This window comes from Bufo gargarizans, unplaced genomic scaffold (genome assembly GCF_014858855.1).
Source record: "Bufo gargarizans isolate SCDJY-AF-19 unplaced genomic scaffold, ASM1485885v1 original_scaffold_1006_pilon, whole genome shotgun sequence".
Taxonomy (NCBI): domain Eukaryota; kingdom Metazoa; phylum Chordata; class Amphibia; order Anura; family Bufonidae; genus Bufo; species Bufo gargarizans.
In genome coordinates, this window is record NW_025334194.1 from 470,107 (window position 1) to 494,457 (window position 24,351).

Here is a 24,351-nt window from a genome sequence, read left to right on the forward strand (position 1 = left end):
CTGTAAGGCTCCATTCAGACGTCCGCATGTGTTTTGCGGATCCGATCCATGTATCCGTGGATCCGTAAAAATCATACGGACGTCTGAACGGAGCCTGACAGGGGGGTGATCAATGACAGGGGGGTGATCAATGACAGGGGGGTGATCAGGGAGTTTATATGGGGTGATCATGGGTGATCAGGGGTTCATAAAGGGTTAATAAGTGACGGGGGGGTGTAGTGTAGTGTAGTGTTTGGTGCGACTTTACTGACCTACCTGTGTCCTCTGGTGGTCGATCCTAACAAAAGGGACCACCAGAGGACCAGGTAGGAGGTATATTAGACGCTGTTATCAAAACAGCGTCTAATATACCTGTTAGGGGTTAAAAAATTCGGATCTCCAGCCTGCCAGCGAACGATCGCCGCTGGCATGCTGGAGATCCACTCGCTTACCTTCCGTTCCTGTGAGCGCGCGCGCCTGTGTGCGCGCGTTCACAGGAAATCCCGGCCCTCGCGAGATGACGCGTATATGCGTCGTCGTGCGCAGGGCTGCCGCCTCCGGACCGCACATCTGCGTTAGGCGGTCCGGAGGTGGTTAAAGGTCACGCCTTCCGGGGTGAACGAGCGAGCGTCGTAGTCCAACACCCGCACGTCCGACACCCTTTTACAGGAGACGAGACACAAAAGTGTAACTAGTTTGGCTGACAGCTGACGTAAGGACAGCTCCTGATTGACCTGCCAGGTTGACAGAAAAGATAAGACTGTGGAAACATCCCAAGAACTCGAGAAACGAGGTCGGGGAGGACGGGTGAGGCGTGAACCCCTAAGCAGGCGACACACGAGGGGATGGCGCCCAGCCGGGCAGCCCTCGAATCCCCTATGGCCGGACGAGATGGCAGACCTAAAAACGTTAATAGTACGATAGGCCTTACCTTCCTTATACAAGGAAGAAAGAAAAAGGATAATGTTATTTACTGAAGTCGTAACGGGATCCAAGTTCCTAAGCATGCACCAATCAGACCATGACTGCAATGCAGACTTGTAAGCCCTTCTGGTTCCGGGGGCCCATGCGCTCTCCAGAAGGAATGGAGAGTTGTCTGGAACTCCCGAAATCCTGCAAGCTAGCAGGCGCAAAGAGTCGGAGATCACCAGAGGGTGTGGATGACCCAACGGTCCCTGTAACAGGGTCTCCGACTGAGGGAATATAAGGGGGCTGTCCACCAACAACTCCAGGAGTTGCGGGAATTGTGTCCTCCAAAAGGGGATCACTAAAACCATGTCCGCCAACTGGTGGCGTACCATGGCAAGAACCCGTGGTATCAGGGAAAAAGGTGGAAAGGCGTACGTCAGGTCCTTCGACCACTGCTGAAGGAACGCATCCACCGCCTCCGCAGATGGGTCCGGCCTCCAACTGAAGTACCTGGGTAGTTGGGCATTCCATCGGGACGCAAAGAGGTTGATGTAGAACGGACCCCAAAGGGACAATACAGAGGCGAAGGCTCCCTCGTCCAATTTCCAGTCGCTGGAGTCGGACATGAAGCGAGAACTCCAATCGGCCTGAGTATTCTGGAGTCCTGGCAGGTATGCCGCCACCACCGACACGTTGTTGGAAAGGCAAAAATCCCAAAACTCCTTGGCCAGGTGGGTTAACATCCTGGATCGGGTACCCCCCATGGAGTTGATATATCGCACTGCCGAAACGTTGTCCATCCGAAGACGAACACACGCCCTGGCCCTCCCCTTGGCGAAACTGCGGATCGCAAAAGATGCCGCCAGGAGCTCCAGTGCGTTGATGTGCAGACTCGATTCGGAGGCTGCCCAAGGGCCTCCGGTGGATATTCCTTCGCAATGGGCACCCCACCCCATGAGGCTGGCGTCTGACTCCACCACCAGATCCGGACGAGGGCCGAAAATGGCTCTGCCATTCCAGGCCGAGAGATTGGCAATCCACCAAACCAACTCGTCTCCGGTGTCTGAGTCCAAAAGAATCAAGTCCGCATAAGTTGCCCCCGACTGCAGGTGGGCAATCTTTAGGCGCTGTAAGGCCCAATAATGCAGCGGTGCTGGAAATATCGCTTGAATGGAGGATGATAAAAGACCTATCACCCTGGCCAGCTGGCGAAGAGACACCCGAGGTAAGGACAAGGTGCAACGTAATTCTTTGCGAATCGCACGCACCTTCACTGGAAACCCAGGAAACCCAAGAACTCCAAGGTCCTGGACGGGACCAGGCAGGATTTCTCCCGTTGATAATGAAACCCAAGTTGGTCAGGAGGGACATTGTCAGGTGGAGGTGATCCTGAATGGTGGGGTAATCCCTGGCCATGATCAAAATGTCGTCCAGATAGACTATAAACCTCACCCCCCGACTGCGGAGCCAGGACATGACAGGGCGCAGTAGCTTGGTGAAGCACCACGGAGCGGACGACAGGCCAAAGGGAAGACACGTGAAGCGCCATAGGGCGTCCTGCCAATGGAATTGTAATAGGTCCCTTGAGGTTAGGGCAATCAGAACCGTGAGGTATGCATCCTTCAAATCTAGTTTTACTAGCCAGTCGTGAGGGAGGAGCATATCCCGAAGGAGGTGGATGCCCTCCATCTTGAAGTGACGGTATCTTACAAAATAATTCAAGGCCTTTAGATTTATTACTGGCCTGAATTGGCCCCCTTTTTTCTCTACAAGGAATATGCTGCTGATCACCCCCAGCGAGGTCTGAGAAGCTGGCTCTATGGCCCCTTTTTGGAGCAGTTCGTTTAATTCCTCGTCTATGAGGGACTGGGCAGTCCGTGTCGAACAGATGTGCGGTGGAGTCACCATAGGATATGGGGTCGACACTAGTTCTATGTGAAAACCCCGGATCGTGGACAAAATTCACGGATCCGAGGTGATTGAGGCCCCCACATGCGAAAAGAACTGGAGTCTGCCCCCTATCCATCGATCCGAAAAAGGGGGAAACGGGTGACTTACCAAATGGACGTCGAAGGTTCGGCTGTCCTCGATAGGATCTACCCCGTCCAAAGGAGCCTCGTGATGGAAAGAAGGACGGAGGTTGTCTTGGGTCCTGACCGGAGGACCGGAAGGATGAAGATGAGGGGCCTCGTCCCGAACTTCGGAACTGGAAGGACGCACGGCCGGCCAGACGGCCCCTAGTACTGTCGGCCCTTGAGGAAACCCGGTTATTAAAAACCTTGCGCATAGAGGTTTGTGCCTTATCAAGGGCAGTAAATGTCCCCACAAATTTCCCCAGCTCCTTAATAAAGGGGTCACCAAACAGAAGCCCCTGGGCGTCTCTGCCCGACTCAGTAAGGGCCATGTTGGCCAATTTGGGTTCCATCTTTATCTGGATGGCCTTCCTGCATTCAATACCAATAGAGGTATTGGCATTCCCCGCCAAGCAGATGGCCCTCTGGACCCAACCTCTAAGCTCCTCTGGGTCCACCAGGCGTCCTTCCGCCTTTGCCGATTCTGCTAAATCGAAGATCTTAGCCATCTGCATGATGTCCAATAATTTGTCCTGGCAAGGCCGAAGGGCTGAGTCCAGGCCTCTACGGGGGCTAAATCCTGATTTGGACAGAAACTGAATGACCTTAGGGTCGACAGCAGGTGTTTCACACACCTTGTTCGGTATAACCGGGCGAGGGCATTCGGCCCGTAATTTGTTCCTGGCCTCCTTATTAAGGGGCTTGCGGGCCATGAATTCTATGTAGCTAGCGACATGTGGGGCCGGCAGCCACTCAGATGACCTGGGGTGGTGGAGAGAATCCGGGTCAAATAAAGGGGAACTGGACGGATCCGTAAGGGATGCCTGCGCTTCGGTCGTCGCCTGGCGGGAAACCGGTCCAGGTTGCCCCTCATCCAAATCAAACTCTTCCCCCTCAGAGTTCACTGCGGAAAGCAAATCAACCTCCTCCCCAGACTCCTGAGAGTCAGATTCTGGTTCAGGCTGGGATCTAGCCGTCTTCCAATTCCGTGCACGCTCTGCCTGGCGCGGACAGGCTCTTTTGCGCGACCGGAGCGCGCTGTCAGATGATGGAACAAGGCCATCCGTCAAGGAGTTTCTGGAGGTATTGGGTAGTGATACCGTGGTATCATGAGTCATGGTCACTGTCTGGGCGCAGAAGACCTGAGACAGGGAGCTAGTGAGGGCTGTGGAAACTGAACCCATTGCGGACAAAATGGCGTCCGAAATGGATTGCTGTAAAGCCCTATTCTGGGCATTCGCCGAAGGAGGAAGAACTCCCCCGGGAGGGGGCACCACATAGGGCCCAGCGGAAGTAGGGTTAGACTCCAGAGTGGGGCTGCCTAGGAGCAAGGCAGAAGTAGCTGCAGTAAGGGACATAATGAAAAAAATGCTAGCAGCGTTCTGAGAGAACGGGTTAAGTGTGCACCTTATACTAATATCTAGTCAAACCTGTGGGAGATGAGACTAAACTGCAACCCCAGAAGCTAACTAAGCAGACCTGACAGGAGCGCGGCAAGTATGAGGCGGCCGTTGGCGTGCAGGCACAAAGATGTCCGAAATCTTGCGAGATCTCGGAGGCCTAAAGTGACCTGAGCACCGAGATAGAGAGAGCGCCCGAAATCCCGCGATAGCGAGACCTCGGGCGCAATCCAAAATGGCCGCCAAACTCACGCGATACTAGGATCGCAAGAAGAAGCCAGAAGAAGAGAGAAGATGGCGCCCGGGAAACGCGACCGCCATGAAAAACGGGACCCGCCGAGGAACAAGGTAAGTCCCTGGCACCGGAGAGGCTGCAATAAGCGGAGGAAGAAAACTTACCTCTCAGGACTGTAAAAAAGAGAAGGGAAACACGGATACGAGAATCCGCAATAAAGAAAAAGAATTAAGAGAGAAAAGAAGGGGAAAAAACAACCCAATAAAAGACAATCCCCGAAGGGAGAAGAGAGGGTCTAAATTACCACAAAATAAGCTATATGACAAAAGGAATAAACATATATTAAGGCAAAATTCCCACCAACAGCCCCAGAGGACTATGGTGGTATACTTAACTGAACCGCAGCAGCAAAGAAAGAGGAAGTGGAGATGTGGAGGAGGTCCCTATATGAGGGGCTAATGGGAGGGGCTACTATCTGTAAAGAAGAAATGTTTTCTGATTGTCTTCTTTGCTGCTGTTTTCCAGTAAAGAAAGAGTTAAGCAATATGAGCCTCCGTGTCCTGATATAAAATTATATTCTATATATTCCTGTGTGGTATATTTAGATTTGCAACATATCTTAACCAATGAATTATATAATATGTCATCTATGTGTAACAGCATGTCGATATATATATTTGTATATATATATCATTTAGAATATATATTTTATGCCATGTATATGTCACTGACTGGATATAAATTTTTAAGGTTTAGAAAGTATTGAAGTTATCTTCCTACTAATTGGATTTCATGAGGAGAGCTGAATGTTATTAGTCGGCCATGTGGACAAGTTAAATATATATACCCAGATGCCAAGTAAAAGGACCATTGTCCATTGTCCCTAAATGACAGTAGAGGATAGTGACTCCAACATGTCTAAAATATGGGTAATTAAAATGTCAGGAAGAAACCCTTAATACTGGAGAGGTTAAAAAGGTCATGTGAATGTATTATTAGGTATTTCAAATTAATGTTGAAATTGTTATGTTGTACAACAATGCCATCTAGAGGTAGATGGAAGATATTCTATTATTTTATAACTTGTTTTCTCAGCATATCAAGGGTTAAGATTACATCATAGTAGTATTAACATACGTTACACCCTCCTCAGTTGATTGGGAGATCATAATCCAGGAGGAGTTAACGTAAGATATCAGGGAGGATAAGTATTGCTGGATAGGAACATAGGGGGAGATCAAACGATCAGATCAAGCCATCAGATCAGATCATCAGATCACAAGAAACAGGGTCCTCATAAGAAAGAAAGATCCATAAAGCATATGAAAAGAGACTTGAATTATATTTTGACCACTAGAGAACTCCTGAGAACTGGTCCCATCCAAAACTCTGTCCATCCTTGACTTGGTAACATATATTATATTTTTGCTTGTGATATTAATAAGATATTCCTCTCAGCATATAGTCAAGAGTTCCCATACTGTGGGAACGTATAATGTTAAACACCTCCCTAAATGCTAGTTGTCCGCTTAGCAAAGATGCATATAGCTAATGGGAGATTAGACATTGTCTGAGTAGAGAAAAAACTCTGGGAAATTATATTTCCATAGTCTGACTGCCGAGTAGGATATAATATCATATTAATATCATTTATATTTTTGATTGTCATAGGCTGAGACAGAGTCAAGGGACAACATTTATTGTTCTTATATTAATCTGTATATTTGTCATGTTATAACCTGTTGGTAAAAAGAAAATCCAGAGTTTTTCTTGATGTATTAATTATTAGTCTGTTTGATAAAGATATTGCATTTATATCTTATCATATGTAACTTTAAATAATTCTGTGCTGGTGAGAAAGTAATAGTGGGTTACACCACCATCTAGTGGTGGTTTGTTGGTACTGCATCAATTTGTCTATCCATTGATCTTATGTCTGTTTTATATTGGATTTTACTCCTTTGTAAATAAATTTTATATTTTTGCATAATTGATTGCCCCTTTGTTTGTTTGTTTTCATTAATTGCATAAATTAAATTTAGAGTCTCAAGATAAAAGAAAAGGCGTTTTTATGTCCGCCTAGTGGATTTCCTGACTGATTTCCATATTTTATTGGCATTTTATCTCTTATATAAAATATTTATATTTTATATAAAAGATATAGCTTGACACACAGCAGTACTGGCAAAATATTCTGTGGACAGATGAAACCAAAGTTGAGTTGTTTGGAAGAAACACACAACACTATGTGTGGAGAAAAAGAGGCACAATCTCATCCCAACTGTGAAGTATGGTGGTGGGGGCATCATGGTTTTGGGCTGCTTTGCTGCGTCAGGGCCTGGACGGATTGCTATCATCGAAGGAAAAATGAATTCCCAAGTTTATCAAGACATTTTGCAGGAGAACTTAAGGCCATCTGTCCAGCAGCTAAAGCTCAACCGAAGATGGATGTTGCAACAGGACAACGACCCAAAGCATAGAAGTAAATCAACAACAGAATGGCTTAAACAGAAGAAACTACGCCTTCTGGAGTGGCCCAGTCAGAGTCCTGACCTCAACCCGATTGAGATGCTGTGGCAGGACCTCAAGAAAGCGATTCACACCAGACATCCCAAGAATATTGCTGAACTGAAACAGTTCTGTAAAGAGGAATGGTCAAGAATTACTCCTGACCGTTGTGCACGTCTGATCTGCAACTACAGGAAACATTTTGTTGAAGTTATTGCTGCCAAAGGAGGTTCAACCAGTTATTAAATCCCAGGGTTCACATACTTTTTCCACCTGCACTGTGAATGTTTACATGGTGTGTTCAATAAAAACCATGGTAACATTTAACTCTTTGTGTGTTATTAGTTAAGCAGACTGTGATTGTCTATTGTTGTGACTTAGATGAAGATCAGATCACATTTTGTGACCAATTTGTGCAGAAATCCATATCATTCCAAAGGGTTCACATACTTTTTCTTGCAACTGTATAACAAAATATGGAAGAAATTCAGTTCATGGATGACGTCTAATTATCTGGAAAACCTCCACCTCGGTGGTGCACAGTCTGTTTTTTTTACAGAGGGGATTCGACAATGGTTTAAGCCAAGTACTTTGAAAGTATATACTGTATATCAGCAATGTTCCTTCTGAACATAGGATGATGAAAACATTCATAAAAGCAGTATCTAGAATAGGACCAACTGTAGGACAGATAGTACCAGCCTGGGATCTTAATCTAGTTCTAAATGCCTTATGTAATTCACCCTTTGAGATCAGTAAAATACTTGTCCCTCAAAGTATCTTTCCTAGTGGCCATCACTACTCCATGTAGAATAGGGGAATTACAAGCTTTGTCCATAAAAGTACCATACCTAAGGCTCTTAGATGATAGGATAATATTTAGACTTGACCCAGCCTTCCTGCCAAAAGTGGTGACTCCTTTTCACAGGGAACAGGAAGGAGATAATACTACCTTCTTTTTGTGCCTCCCCCAGAAATGAACAGGAACAATGGTTTCACTGTCTGGATATAAGAAGAGTAATGTTGAAGTATCTTCAAAAAACTGAATCTTGGAGGAAAGTCTCCAACCTATTTACCCAACACAGGGAAAAGAATAGAGGCTATAGAGTCCCTAAACAGGTCATAGCCAAATGGATTAAGGAAAGCAAAGAAGCATACAGACTCCAGAACAGGGACTGCCCTCTGTCCGTAAGAGCCCACTCAACCAGGACCATGTCCACCTCATGGGCAGAGAGGGTGAATGCCACGATGGGCCAGATTTGAAAAGCTACAACCTGATCAAGCTTCAATGCATTCTGTAGAAATTACAGACTGGACTTAACTAATCAGGACTTGGTGTTTTGATATAAATTCCATCAAGCAATTGTCCCCCCCTTAATAAAGATTAATTTGGTATTTCCCCGGTGGTGCTGTCATGGTGGACGTCCTGGAAGGTAGGAATTAGTCCTACCGGTAATTGGTTTTCCAGGAGTCCAACATGACAGCACCCTTTATACCCTCCCTATAATGTCAATGTGATGTAATTAAACATTGTGGGTTCTAAATAATTGAGTTGCAACTATCCGGTGTAGTAATTTGGAAAACACCAGAGATTGGGGACGGGGAGGGGTCTTTTAACCTCTCTGTCTTCCTGTCCCTACAGAGATCTATACGGACAACCACCAGTGGTGCTGTCATGTTGGACTTCTGGAAAACCGATTACTGTTAGGACTAATTCCTACTTTCTTACAACATGGTCGGCTTGTTTCAGTTCACACCTGTCTGTTTTTTCTTTCCTTTCAGGAAATGTGTCACCAAAAATGTTATCTGCCAGTTAAAACACGATAGCGACACGTATCCTTTTTATCTAATCTGTTTTTATTTTCTGATTGTATATTTTTTTATTCTATTTCCAGATCATTATTATGGCGGCAGCTATCTTACCTGAGCTGTTCTTAACATCATTTACACAGCATTAAGAAAATTGTTTTATGGCAGCCCCATAGTCCATAGACACAGTGGTCTGGGGGGGACCTCATTGACTTCTATAGGAGAGTTTTCTAGGCTCTGTGACCTGTGCAGTGGTCATTGTACAAGGAGGGAATAGATAAGCTCTGGCAGTCACCTATTGTGAATGGTGGAGCCTGTCTTATCTATACACAGTGGTGGTGTCGCCTTATTATTACAGGCAGGTTTAGAACAGTATTGTAACGGATCTCCTGGCATCCCGACCGGGTACCTCCGTCCATAGATGTTCCTAGTGCTTTCCGAGGACTCCAAGCACGCCACTTGACACCGTACGCACTGCAGACCCCACGAACCGCCGAAGCTTGGTTGAGGTCTCACCGTCTCCTACCCACCCTGGACCTAAGACAAGGCTCCAGGCTCCAGTGGGTGAACCTCTCCTACATCCAGAGAGCAGGAACAGCTCTTACAAGAGCTAGTAGTTATGCCAGGGGAGTATAGCAAATCTTCAGGGTATAGCGATCCCCCAGTGTCGATCAGTTACCCAAACACCAGCCTCAACTAGGTAAAAGGTAAAACAAGAATTCTCTTTATTTGAACACACAAGCATTGATTTATACACATCTTCCAACAAGGTTACCACCCACAGGGATTTGTAAAAACAGCCAATCACATGCATTTACAGTATTGAAACCTTCCCAGCAATTGTACACAAAATCCTCTTCCCTCTGTCTGTAACGCAATCAACAAAATACAATGAGCATTGTCGGTGATGCAATTAACTAACACACTGGCATTGTCTGAGACGCAATTAACTAACACACTGGCATTGTCTGAGACGCAATCAACAAAATACAATTACCAAACGTAATGGGCTAACTTAATCACTCACAGACAGAAAACACATTTTTCCCCAAAACACAGAAAACACCCCAAAACCCCACATATCCCCATAATGTATACATCCTTGGATAGCTCTGATCTGGGTGAACAACATATCCAAAAATGACCAAGATCCGAGCAGGGGTTCCCGAATTCCATGGAAGTCACATTTGGCCGGCCGCAAGCATGGCTTTCCTGCCCAAAACAGTTCCACAGATTTAAGCTGTGCGGCCGGTCTGTCTTCTCCTTCAAATATAGTATGGGCCATAATCCTGGGCAAGAGGATAGTAGCCAGGCCCCTCCAAAACCCAGTGGCGAGGTTGGTTTCGCCACAGGTATATAACTACAATAAAGTGTTCTGTACAGACCAAGAAGTGGCCCAATTATTGGGCTTAGAGGCCAGTAAGAAAACTGCAGGATTTTATGGTTTTGTTTATATATAGATATTGACATGGAAAATTAAAAATAATATAATCAAAAATTCTTTAAAAATAACATAAAAATTTGATTTAAACAATAGGTTATTTTCTGATGACACGTTCCCTTGGGATGTAGACCTTGGATAGCCGCAGGCAGTCGCTCACTTCTTCTGCAGTGGCCACTCCAGGAGATTTATGGTATTACAGGATGCCTATTCAAATCTAAGGGAGATCATGTAATATGTGGTCGAGATGAGTCCTCCAGAGCGGGAGCTTCTCCATGCAGTAGCTCTACACTCTGATTGTTAAAGGGTCCAGGGTGATTAAAGGATTCCCCCACACACAAACATTAGAGAACATGACAGCAGTTGTCCTAGTAAGTAGGGATGAGCGAACTCGAACTGTATAGTTCGGGTTCGTACCGAATTTTGGGGTGTCCGTGACAGGGACCCGAACCCGGACATTTTCGTAAAAGTCCGGGTTCGGGTTCGGTGTTCGTCGCTTTCTTGGCGCTTTTGTGACGCTTTCTTGGCGCTTTTTGAAAGGCTGCAAAGCAGCCAATCAACAAGCGTCATACTACTTGCCCCAAGAGGCCGTCACAGCCATGCCTACTATTGGCATGGCTGTGATTGGCCAGAGCACCATGTGACCCAGCCTCTATTTAAGCTGGAGTCACATAGCGCCGCCCGTCACTCTGCTCTGATTAGCGTAGGGAGAGGTTGCGGATGCGACAGTAGGGCGAGATTAGGCAGATTAACTCCTCCAAAGGACTTCACTTGATTAATCGATCGATCTGCAGCTGTGCATCATTGAGCTGCTGAAATTCAAATGCTCACTCACTGTTTTTAGGCTGTCCAGACCGTTTGTCAGTCACTTTTTTCTGGGGTGATCGGCGGCCATTTTGTGTCTTGTGCGGTGCTGCGACCAAGTGCATCCAAGCTGCGACCAAGTGCATTTAACCCTCAATGGTGTGGTTGTTTTTTGGCTAAAGCCTACATCAGGGTGAAGCTGTCACACCAAGTGCATTTAACCAGCAATAGTCTGTTCATTTTTTTGGCCATATACTAAATCAGGGGCAAGCTGCGCCTGTCACCAAGTGCATTTAACCCTCAATGGTGTGGTTGTTTTTTGGCTAAAGCCTACATCAGGGTGAAGCTGTCACACCAAGTGCATTTAACCAGCAATAGTCTGTTCATTTTTTGGCCATATACTACATCAGGGGCAAGCTGCGCCCGTCACCAAGTGCATTTAACCCTCAGTAGTGTGGTGCGTCAAGCTGTGACAACAAGTGCATTTAACCAGCAATAGTCTGTTCATTTTTTTGGCCATATACTAAATCAGGGGCAAGCTGCGCCTGTCACCAAGTGCATTTAACCCTCAATGGTGTGGTTGTTTTTTGGCTAAAGCCTACATCAGGGTGAAGCTGTCACACCAAGTGCATTTAACCAGCAATAGTCTGTTCATTTTTTGGCCATATACTAAATCAGGGGCAAGCTGCGCCCGTCACCAAGTGCATTTAACCAGCAATAGTGTGGTTATTTTTTGGCCATATCCCAGTCTAATTCTGTCACTAAATCCATACCGGTCACCCAGCGCCTAAATACTAGGCCTCAAATTTATATCCCGCTAAATCTCTCGTTACCGCTGTCCTGTTGTGGCTGGGAAAGTTATTTAGTGTCCGTCAAAGCACATTTTTTGTTCTGGGTTGAAGTACAATTCCCAATTTAGCAATTTCATAATTTAGTGGTTTCTGCTATATCAGAGCTATTTGAAATCTATCCCTAAAAGGGTATATAATATTCAAGGTGCACATTGGGTCATTCAGAATAACTTCACACACACGCTTCTGTGCATTTCCAAGTCTAATTCTGTCACTAAACCCATACCTGTCACCCAGCGCCTAAATACTAGGCCTCAAATTTATATCCCGCTAAATCTCTCGTTAACGCTGTCCTGTTGTGGCTGGGAAAGTTATTTAGTGTCCGTCAAAGCACATTTTTTGTTCTGGGTTTAAATACAATTCCCAATTTAACAATTTCATAATTTAGTGGTTTCTGCTATATCAGAGCTATTTGAAATCTATCCCTAAAAGGGTATATAATATTCAAGGTGCACATTGGGTCATTCAGAATAACTTCACACACACGCTACTGTGCATATCCCAGTCTAATTCTGTCACTAAATCCATACCGGTCACCCAGCGCCTAAATACTAGGCCTCAAATTTATATCCCGCTGAATTTGAATACAATACATTGGGCCAAATAATATATTTGTTGTTGTGGTGAACCATAACAATGAGAAAAACATCTAGTAAGGGACGCGGACGTGGACATGGTCGTGGTGGTGTTAGTGGACCCTCTGGTGCTGGGAGAGGACGTGGCCGTTCTGCCACATCCACACGTCCTAGTGAACCAACTACCTCAGGTCCCAGTAGCCGCCAGAATTTACAGCGATATATGGTGGGGCCCAATGCCGTTCTAAGGATGGTAAGGCCTGAGCAGGTACAGGCATTAGTCAATTGGGTGGCCGACAGTGGATCCAGCACGTTCACATTATCTCCCACCCAGTCTTCTGCAGAAAGCGCACAGATGGCGCCTGAAAACCAACCCCATCAGTCTGTCACATCACCCCCATGCATACCAGGGAAACTGTCTCAGCCTCAAGTTATGCAGCAGTCTCTTATGCTGTTTGAAGACTCCACTGGCAGGGTTTCCCAAGGGCATCCACCTAGCCCTTCCCCAGCGGTGAAAGACATAGAATGCACTGACGCACAACCACTTATGTTTCCTGATGATGAGGACATGGGAATACCACCTCAGCATGTCTCTGATGATGACGAAACACAGGTGCCAACTGCTGCGTCTTTCTGCAGTGTGCAGACTGAACAGGAGGTCAGGGATCAAGACTGGGTGGAAGACGATGCAGGGGACGATGAGGTCCTAGACCCCACATGGAATGAAGGTCGTGCCACTGACTTTCACAGTTCGGAGGAAGAGGCAGTGGTGAGACCGAGCCAACAGCGTAGCAAAAGAGGGAGCAGTGGGCAAAAGCAGAACACCCGCCGCCAAGAGACTCCGCCTGCTACTGACCGCCGCCATCTGGGACCGAGCACCCCAAAGGCAGCTTCAAGGAGTTCCCTGGCATGGCACTTCTTCAAACAATGTGCTGACGACAAGACCCGAGTGGTTTGCACGCTGTGCCATCAGAGCCTGAAGCGAGGCATTAACGTTCTGAACCTGAGCACAACCTGCATGACCAGGCACCTGCATGCAAAGCATGAACTGCAGTGGAGTAAACACCTTAAAACCAAGGAAGTCACTCAGGCTCCCCCTGCTACCTCTTCTGCTGCTGCCGCCTCGGCCTCTTCTGCTGCTGCCGCCTCGGCCTATTCTGCTGCTGCCGCCTCGGCCTCTTCCTCCGCCTCTGGAGGAACGTTGGCACCTGCCGCCCAGCAAACAGGGGATGTACCACCAACACCACCACCACCACCTCCGTCACCAAGCGTCTCAACCATGTCACACGCCAGCGTTCAGCTCTCCATCTCACAAACATTTGATAGAAAGCGTAAATTCCCACCTAGCCACCCTCGATCCCTGGCCCTGAATGCCAGCATTTCTAAACTACTGGCCTATGAAATGCTGTCATTTAGGCTGGTGGACACAGACAGCTTCAAACAGCTCATGTCGCTTGCTGTCCCACAGTATGTTGTTCCCAGCCGCCACTACTTCTCCAAGAGAGCCGTGCCTTCCCTGCACAACCAAGTATCCGATAAAATCAAGTGTGCACTGCGCAACGCCATCTGTAGCAAGGTCCACCTAACCACAGATACGTGGACCAGTAAGCACGGCCAGGGACGCTATATCTCCCTAACTGCACACTGGGTAAATGTAGTGGCAGCTGGGCCCCAGGCGGAGAGCTGTTTGGCGCACGTCCTTCCGCCGCCAAGGATCGCAGGGCAACATTCTTTGCCTCCTGTTGCCACCTCCTCCTTCTCGGCTTCCTCCTCCTCTTCTTCCACCTGCTCATCCAGTCAGCCACACACCTTCACCACCAACTTCAGCACAGCCCGGGGTAAACGTCAGCAGGCCATTCTGAAACTCATATGTTTGGGGGACAGGCCCCACACCGCACAGGAGTTGTGGCGGGGTATTGAACAACAGACCGACGAGTGGTTGCTGCCGGTGAGCCTCAAGCCCGGCCTGGTGGTGTGTGATAATGGGCGAAATCTCGTTGCAGCTCTGGGACTAGCCAATTTGACGCACATCCCTTGCTTGGCGCATGTGCTGAATTTGGTGGTGCAGAAGTTCATTCACAACTACCCCGACATGTCAGAGCTGCTGCATAAAGTGCGGGCCGTCTGTTCGCGCTTCCGGCGTTCACATCCTGCTGCTGCTCGCCTGTCTGCGCTACAGCGTAACTTCGGCCTTCCCGCTCACCGCCTCATATGCGACGTGCCCACCAGGTGGAACTCCACCTTGCACATGCTGGACAGACTGTGCGAGCAGCAGCAGGCCATAGTGGAGTTTCAGCTGCAGCACGCACGGGTCAGTCGCACTACAGAACAGCACCACTTCACCACCAATGACTGGGCCTCCATGCGAGACCTGTGTGCCCTGTTGCGCTGTTTCGAGTACTCCACCAACATGGCCAGTGGCGATGACACCGTTATCAGCGTTACAATACCACTTCTATGTCTCCTTGAGAAAACACTTAGGGCGATGATGGAAGAGGAGGTGGCCCAGGAGGAGGAGGAGGAGGAGGAGGAAGAGGGGTCATTTTTAGCACTTTCAGGCCAGTCTCTTCGAAGTGACTCAGAGGGAGGTTTTTGGCAACAGCAGAGGCCAGGTACAAATGTGGCCAGCCAGGGCCCACTACTGGAGGACGAGGAGGACGAAGATGAGGAGGAGGTGGAGGAGGATGAGGATGAAGCATGGTCACAGCGGGGTGGCACCCAACGCAGCTCGGGTCCATCACTGGTGCGTGGCTGGGGGGAAAGGCAGGACGATGACGATACGCCTCCCACAGAGGACAGCTTGTCCTTACCCCTGGGCAGCCTGGCACACATGAGCGACTACATGCTGCAGTGCCTGCGCAACGACAGCAGAGTTGCCCACATTTTAACCTGTGCGGACTACTGGGTTGCCACCCTGCTGGATCCACGCTACAAAGACAATGTGCCCACCTTACTTCCTGCACTGGAGCGTGATAGGAAAATGCGCGAGTACAAGCGCACGTTGGTAGACGCGCTACTGAGAGCATTCCCAAATGTCACAGGGGAACAAGTGGAAGCCCAAGGCAAAGGCAGAGGAGGAGCAAGAGGTCGCCAAGGCAGCTGTGTCACGGCCAGCTCCTCTGAGGGCAGGGTTAGCATGGCAGAGATGTGGAAAACTTTTGTCAACACGCCACAGCTAACTGCACCACCACCTGATACGCAACGTGTTAGCAGGAGGCAACATTTCACTAACATGGTGGAACAGTACGTGTGCACACCCCTCCACGTACTGACTGATGGTTCGGCCCCATTCAACTTCTGGGTCTCTAAATTGTCCACGTGGCCAGAGCTAGCCTTTTATGCCTTGGAGGTGCTGGCCTGCCCGGCAGCCAGCGTTTTGTCTGAACGTGTATTCAGCACGGCAGGGGGCGTCATTACAGACAAACGCAGCCGCCTGTCTACAGCCAATGTGGACAAGCTGACGTTCATAAAAATGAACCAGGCATGGATCCCACAGGACCTGTCCGTCCCTTGTCCAGATTAGACATTAACTACCTCCCCATAACCATATATTATTGGACTCCAGGGCACTTCCTCATTCAATCCTATTTTTATTTTCATTTTACCATTATATTGCGAGGCTACCCAAAGTTGAATGAACCTCTCCTCTGCCTGTGTGCTAGGCCTAAATATATGCCAATGGACTGTTGCAGTGGTGGCTGACATGAAGCCTGATTCTCTGCTATGACATGCAGACTGATTCTCTGCTGACATGAAGCCAGATTGTCTGTTACGGGACCTCTCTCCTCTGCCTGTGTGCTAGGCCTAAATATATGCCAATGGACTGTTGCAGTGGTGGGTGACGTGAAGCCTGATTCTCTGCTATGATATGAAGACTGATTCTCTGCTGACATGAAGCCAGATTGTCTGTTACGGGACCTCTCTCCTCTGCCTGGGTGCTGGGCCTAAATATATGCCAATGGACTGTTGCAGTGGTGGCTGACGTGAAGCCTCATTCTCTGCTATGACATGCAGACTGATTCTCTGCTGACATGAAGCCAGATTGTCTGTTACGGGACCTCTCTCCTCTGCCTGGGTGCTGGGCCTAAATTTATGACAATGGACTGTTGCAGTGGTGGGTGACGTGAAGCCTGATTCTCTGCTATGACATGCAGACTGATTCTCTGCTGACATGAAGCCAGATCGTCTGTTACGGGACCTCTCTGCTCTGCCTGTGTGCTAGGCCTAAATATATGCCAATGGACTGTTGCAGTGGTGGGTGACGTGAAGCCTCATTCTCTGCTATGACATGCAGACTGATTCTCTGCTGACATGAAGCCAGATTGTCTGTTACGGGACCTCTCTGCTCTGCCTGTGTGCTAGGCCTAAATATATGCCAATGGACTGTTGCAGTGGTGGGTGACGTGAAGCCTCATTCTCTGCTATGACATGCAGACTGATTCTCTGCTGTCATGAAGCCAGATTGTCTGTTACGGGACCTCTCTGCTCTGCCTGTGTGCTAGGCCTAAATATATGCCAATGGACTGTTGCAGTGGTGGGTGACGTGAAGCCTCATTCTCTGCTATGACATGCAGACTGATTCTCTGCTGTCATGAAGCCAGATTGTCTGTTACGGGACCTCTCTGCTCTGCCTGTGTGCTAGGCCTAAATATATGCCAATGGACAGTTGCAGTGGTGGCTGACGTGAAGCCTCATTCTCTGCTATGACATGCAGACTAATTCTCTGCTGACATGAAGACAGATTCTCTGTTACGGGACCTCCCTCCTCTGCCTGGGTGCTGGGCCTAAATATATGCCAATGGACTGTTGCAGTGGTGGCTGACGTGAAGCCTCATTCTCTGCTATGACATGCAGACTAATTCTCTGCTGACATGAAGCCAGATTGTCTGTTACGGGACCTCTCTCCTCTGCCTGGGTGCTGGGCCTAAATTTATGACAATGTACTGTTGCAGTGGTGGCTGACGTGAAGCCTGATTCTCTGCTATGACATGCAGACTGATTCTCTGCTGACATGAAGCCAGATCCTCTGTTACGGGACCTCTCTCCTCTGCCTGGGTGCTGGGCCTAAATTTATGAAAATGGACTCTTACAGTGGTGGGTGACGTGAAGCCTCATTCTCTGCTATGACATGAAGACTGATTCTCTGCTGACATGAAGCCAGATTGTCTGTTACGGGACCTCTCTCCTCTGCCTGGGTGCCGGGGCCTAAATATCTGAGAATGGACTGTTCCAGTGGTGGGTGACGGGAAGCCAGATTCTCTGCTATGGAACCTCTCTCCAATTGATTTTGGTTAATTTTTATTTATTTAATTTTTATTTTAATTAATTTCCCTATCCACATTTGTTTGCAGGGGATTTACCTACATGTTGCTGCCTTTTGCAGCCCTCTAGCCCTTTCCTGGGCTGTTTTACAGCCGTTTTAGTGCCGAAAAGTTCGGGTCCCCATTGACTTCAATGGGGTTCGGGTTCGGGACGAAGTTCGGATCGGGTTCGGATCCCGAACCCGAACATTTCCGGGATGTTCGGCCGAACTTCTCGAACCCGAACATCCAGGTGTTCGCTCAACTCTACTAGTAAGTTATCATCTTTAAGGCAATGTTCATAGTGACTTATTTTTTTTTTTGTTGCCCCTCGCAATGTTTGCACCTTAATCAACCATTAGGAATATTGTTAGGAAGATGACAGGCCCAAGTTCGGACTTGTTCTAAATTGGTTTTTAAAAAGTCCATAGGTCAGATGAAGCGTCACAGCGAGCCTATTCCTGGGCCGCATTCCTTTACCAACCTAGTGCAGGGCATTTCAGCTCCTCCTGAGCTATGAAGATCCAGTACCATATCTCCTTAAATGGAGACCAGTGTAAAAGAATTGATGCAGAGTTTACTTAGAGACCAGTGTAGCAGAGTTGATGCAGAGTTTACTTGGAGACCAGTGTAACAGAGCTGATGCAGGGTTCACTTGGAGACCAGTGTAACAGAGCTGATGCAGGGTTCACTTGGAGACCAGTGTTGCAGAGTTGATGCAGAGTTTACTTGAAGACCAGTGTAATAGAGTTGATGCAGAGTTTACTTGGAGACCAGTGTTGCAGAGTTGATGCAGAGTTTACTTAGAGACCAGTGTAGCAGATGTTGTAGGAAATTTATCTTGGAAACTGGTGTAGCAGAGCTACAGACCTCACATCTCCAGCATTTCTCAGACCCTACATCTCCCGCGTTTCAGACCCCACATCTCTGGTAAGTAATGGTTGACGCGTCTTCATTGTACAGACCTAAGCTACCTCTCTGAAGCTGTCACCTGAGCAGTGGCTGCTGTCTAGCTTGACATCCAGGGGCAGTTTACTATAAGAACTTTACACATTATAATCCAGGAGGGGCAGAATTACAGGGGTATTGACGTAAAGTAATGGCACATGGAATAAATGGGCTGATTGCCTGATCTAGTGCTGTGCCCCCTTCACAGTCTCTTCCTGCACACCGGTGCCTCCATTGTGTGGGGGAACTAAATTCATATGAATTTTCAGACTCTGTTAACCTTTATAGGCACCTGGGTGTGAGACCAGTGTCAGTCATGGTGAGGTCTCATGAAGATGACTGCTGTCCTTTCAAGAAGTGCACATTTTCTATCAGGCAGGATACAAGGCACAGAGGCAAAATGAAAACATTTCTCACTCTTCATTTTCTTCCTCTGTTATTGCCCAATGTGCCCGGAGCTTCATGACATGGGTTTCAGTGGCCGCTGCATGCAAGTCTTCCAACTCCAAGCACGATGCCAGGCATGCACACTGACGCTGGACTCTGGAGCAGAGGAGATGTCTTCTGTGCAGTGACCAATCACACTTCTCTATCTGGTGTCTGATGGACGAGTCTGGTGAATGCCAGGATAATGTTACCTGCCTGACTGCATTGTGCCAGCTGTAAGGTCTGGTGGTGGTGGGGTGAATGTTATGGGGGGTTTTCAGGGCTCGGCCCCATAGTTCCAGTGAAGAGAAATCTTAACGCTCAGTTTGGGACCAGTTTGGGGAAGGCCCTTTTCTGTTCCTCCATGGCAAGATCCATAAAGACATGGTTGAGGGAGTCTGGAACAACCTGACTGGCCGTACAGAACCCTGACCTCAATCCCATCCAACTCCAGAGAGGAGACTGCGAACCCGACCCTCTCCTCCAACATCAGGATCTGACCTCACAAATGCCCTTCTGGAGAAATGGACAAAATACTATCTCATTGTTATATAACATGGCAGTAGGATGAAACCAATGGTCAACCCCTATGAAGTTTTTTTCTTCACCCAGCAGTATAAAGAAGCAGTTGTGAATCCGCAGTGTCACTTTGGCTTGGGGCTATTCTTAAGGGCATTATCCTGGCAGTCCTCTGGTCTTCACCCTTTAAACCCTGTCCAGAGACTCACTGCAGAGGAACCATTAGGTCGCTACCTTCTGCATTAGTGTCTGTTTAAGTTTCCCCATGGGGTTCAGGAGACATCGGTGGGGACAGGGACAGGCTGAGGTCAGGGTAAAACAGAGAACAAGAAATACGAGGCCAAGGTCAGAGTGGTAGGCTCAGGGTCAGTACAGTGATCTGGCAGAGGTCAGGTCAAGCCACAATAGATCAATTCCAGAAGTCAGGAAGAAGGCGTTACACGGAACAGGCAAATGAAGAAACACCTTAGGAGGATACTAGCAAACTAGAACCTGTTGTTCAGGCAAAAGTGTCTTAAGTACAACAGAGTAACCAGCCATTGTCTGGGGAAGATTAGGGTGTGCAAACTGTTCCTTTAAAAGCCTGAGAAAAAACGTGCACCCTACAGGCAGTGAGAAGCATTGCAGACAGGAAAGAGCATTGCTATTTCAGTGGCCAGGACCGCCGGACAGATAGGGGTAGGCACCTGTGGTACCAGGTCAATGGAGCCCTGAAGCTGTGGAGTGGGTAAGCAAGATGGCGGCTGTGCCCAACAGCTGGAGAGGAGCAGCGGTGGCCATCGACCACCATCATGTCAGTTAACATCACCTTATGTGACATCATCACATTTCCATGGTGACATTAAATTATCACGGGTCTGGGACTCTTAACCCTTCTTCTACCAGTCACTTTCATACACATCTCTCAAGTCCATGCTAAATCCTTGCGCTCGGGAGCTTTCACCTGATAATTCCCCTTTTACGCAATTTTTGCTGAGGAAATTCTGGACAGTTCTTGATGACAAAGGCCTTTAGATGTGTCCAGATCACAGGGAGTCAAATAACAGGAATTTTATAGGAAAGGACTGATACCTGGAGGAACCTTTGACCTCCAGTACTTGGGATTATTAAACCTTGATTAGATATGAATGGCATCAATACCTGATGAGCATCATCAGCGACATCTTGGCTACTTTCACATCAGCATTTTTACTGGATCCGGCAGGGTTCAGAAAAAACACTTCCGTTACTGATAATACAACCGTCTGCATCCGCTATGAACGGATCCGATTGTATTATCTTTAACATTGCCAAGACGGATCCATCATTAACTCCACTGAAAGTCAATGGAGGACGGATCCGTTTTCAGTTGTGTCGGAGAAAACGGATCCGTCCCCATTGACTTACATTAGGGGTCATGCCGGATCTGTCTTCCTCCGCATCCCAGGACGGAAAGAAAACTACAACATGTAGCGGTTTGCTCTCCGGTCTGGGAGCGCAACTTCACGGAACGGAATGCATTTTGGAGCTGTTCAGTTTTGTCTTCATTGACAATGGATGGGGACAAAACTGTAGCGTTTGTTTCCGGTATTGAGCCCCTATGACGGATCTCAATATCGGAAAACTAAAACGCTAGTGTGAAAGTAGCCTTAGCCGGCCATGGCCTACTGACAAATGTCTCTCCTCCATGAGCCCAGCATTCATTTCTAGTTCAGATGTCTCATCCTCTATGGATTTTTATGCGATGGAAATTACAGAATTGCTACAATTTACCTCATTGTTCATCAAGTCTCCCTGCTCCCTCCATAAAGACAATGACATCATATTGGAGTTAATTATTTGACCCCCAGGGTGACTGGTGACGGATCATCGCTCATTATTACATCCTGTACCTTATAACCTTAGTGTAGAGGTCGCGCTCATTAGAAGAACATGGTCCATCGATTATACACAGGAGACCCAGATATTATACCATAGCTGTGCTACTATCAGGTCCCCACAGAAGCTTCAGAGGCACCATACCGTATTTCATATTCAGGACCAGAGACGATCAAAGAACACAAGCTTGTAAAATCCGGTGTAGAAAATTAGAATCTGCAGCAACAATCTGTTTTCTCTAAAGATCAATAATGAGAAGGACCCAGAGACATTCTCATTACTGTGGGCAGTGAGGCGGCAGGACACAGCGCAGCATAACGGGCTATGAACGTGAGTGGCGAGCCTCCACAAAAATACATCCTTCCATGGCAATGACTTACCGTACCAATACATAGTCACCCAGTGACTCCAGTAGTGAGAAGGTGTCAGGTCACATGTGGCAGAACACTAAATTTGTCCCCATAATAAAAATGTAGGTCATATACTGAGGACGCTAGGAGCACCTTGGGGCCGGTGATTTAGTTAATGTTATAGAGCAGAGAAATGTACGCTGATGCGTTCCTGTTCACAGCTAGTTAGGGAAGCCGTTACCAGTGCCAGTGGGAGAAGAGCCGTCTCAAGCTGGTGATGTCCCTGAAATCCAATGGGGTGAGGCTGATATCGTGAGGAACCTGCCAGTGGTTACACCTGAGAGCGTAAAGACGTGTAAAGATTGTGTGAGGAGAAGTAAACCACACAAAAAGTACTGGTGTCTCTGGTGCTTTTTCCTATGGTGTGCAAGCATGACCACTGCTGCTGGATTACAGGTTGGTCGTAACTACAGTATAGATGAGCGAATTTCTCAAAAATTCAATTCGGTCCGAATTTATTTGTGGCGAATCACGTTAAAAACCAGCTATTTCCTGGCTGCTGAGAGCCTGTAAAGCGGTGTAGAACACTGTGCCTGTATAGCGGTGTAGAACACTGTGCCTGTATAGCGGTGTAGAACACTGTGCCTGTATAGTGGTGTAGAACACGGTGCCTTGCAGTAACACGCATAGGGAGTCTGCTGTGGTAGTGAAGTAATACTGTGAGTCCGTATGACATGCAGATGACAGGCGTCGCTCTTAGAATCACTGCACACTTCATGGGGCCAAAACTGACCAAATAACTCACGTATGAACTCAGCCTTACAGGTTGATGTTAGCGTCAAGAAGAAGCGCACTCCTTTTACACCGTCGTCAGCTGATTCCACATAGATGTCTACAGAACCTGTTCTATTAAACATATATACAAGTAGAGCCCCCGACAGAGCGGAGAGGGGGGTCAGCAGTAAGTGTGTGTTGACGTCACTGATTAATTTGCCCTTCCTCTGATCCGTCAGAACAATAACCCACAAAAAAACGGATCCTGTCTGTGGAGCATCCGCCTTCACTCGGTCAGCATTTGGTCAGTAATCCATCAGTATTGCTAAAGCCAAAAAAAAAAACAGGAGTGGATCCAAAATAGAGATGACACGTGAATGGAATATTTGCATGTCTTCTGTGTTTTGTACCCACTTCTGCTTTTGGCTACTAAATCAGATGATGATGGGACCATACAGGCCTTACAGCTGCAACACAGACAGGATCCGTTGTGCGTCTCATTTTTCCTTCCTTCTGATAGATCAGAAGAAGGGTCAAATAAATGATGATGTCAGCCAGGCCAAAAAGGCAAAATAGTGGCCCAGTCATGGAGTGGGGTGGGTGGGAACAGCTTGAGAAGTCCACAGAGTGGCCCAATGACAGAGTGGTGAGGTGCAAGCAGCATGAGGAGACCACAGAGTGGCCCAGTGACATAGTGGTGAGGTGGCAGCAGCATGAGGAGACTACAGAGTGGCCCACTAACATAGTGGTAAGGTGACAGCAGCATGTGGAAACCACATAGTGGTGAGGTGGCAGCAGCATGAGAAGACCACAGAGTGGCCCAGTGACATAGTGGGGAGGTGGGGGGCAATGCCAGTACTTGCTGAAGATGGTGGGTGGCAGTAGGAGCACTTGGCAGCAGGTGTGGCATCAGGCGGATGGCGGCATCAGAATAGTAGCTGAAGCAGGTAGCCAGAAGAAACAGGCCTGTTTTGTCAAAGTGTAGATGTGGCACCATGGATGATCTAGTTTCATGCATTAGGCATTGGTGTTTGAAAATCCTGGCTGATCTACACCTGATTCATCTTCACAAAGGTCAGTTTCTCCACATTTTCGGTGGACAGGCGAGTTCTCCTTGGGGTAACTCTGGCCCCCGCCTCACTAAACACCCACTCTGATGCCACACAGCTGGCCTGGCAGGAAAGCTAGTCCAAAGCAAACTTGGCCAGTTGCGGACACAAGTCGAGTTTGGATGCCCAGTAGTCCAGGGGATCTTCGATGTGGGGTGGCAGGGTGCACTCCAAGTATGCCGCCACCTGCTGGTTCAGGTTCTGCTCCATGCTTTGCTGCTGCTGATGGAGCTAATACTGCTCCTGCTCCCCTAACCTCCCCCAGCAGCCATGGCTGTGAAACGTGAGAGCAGAGGGCCCCCCCGGTCCGACCTGCGTGAGGATAAGCGATGGTGCAAATAGGCAGCGGCCAACTGACTACATAGGATGTCTCGATAGTAGTTCAGTTTGTCATCCCTCTCATCGGGTAAAAAAAAGGCCCTCATTTTGGACCAGTAGCGAGGGTCTAACATGGTGGAGAGCCAGTAGTCATCCCTCTGCCAAAT